This window comes from Microtus ochrogaster, chromosome X (genome assembly GCF_000317375.1).
Source record: "Microtus ochrogaster isolate Prairie Vole_2 chromosome X, MicOch1.0, whole genome shotgun sequence".
Taxonomy (NCBI): Eukaryota; Metazoa; Chordata; class Mammalia; order Rodentia; family Cricetidae; genus Microtus; species Microtus ochrogaster.
The window spans coordinates 5,863,290-5,863,938 of record NC_022026.1 but is presented as its reverse complement, the minus strand read 5'-3'; positions in this window follow the sequence as shown (position 1 = coordinate 5,863,938).

The following is a 649-nucleotide window of genomic DNA, read 5'->3' as shown; positions in this document are numbered from 1 at the left end:
ACAGCTAGTCAATTTCTACAAAAGCTCTACCACATAGAGATATGACCCTACCACAGCTAGTCAATTTCTACAAAAGCTCTCTGGCAATTTCACTGAGAGTATGTTGACTCTATAGACTAGATTAGGCACAATTATCATCTTAAATCCATTGAAACTATTATCTCTAAACATAGTATTCACCTCCATTTGTTTAACTCTTCTTTATTTTACCAATACCTTGTAGTTTTCTGCCTTTATATCTTGAACATACTTTGTTAGATTTATTGCTAAATATTTCAGTTGAATTATATATAATTGAAAAGCATACCATTTGTTGACTTTCAACTTCTAATTGATACATAATTAAGATTTGTATATTGACCTTGTATCTTATGACTTTGCTAACTTATTTGCCAGTGTTATTTTTTTCTTTTGGTTTTAGGGACTGAACCCATAGCATTGCACAAGCTAGGCAAACACTCCACCATACCTTTGGTGACACTTTATGTAGGTGATCTTGATGTCTATGAATACGGACAACCTTATTTCTTCTGTATTAGCTCATATCTCTTATCCCTTCTTTTGTTGCTTAATTGCCCCGATTAGAACTACCAGTACAATGTTAAAATTGAGATGGCAAGACCTGACACCCTTGTCCTTTCTCTGACCT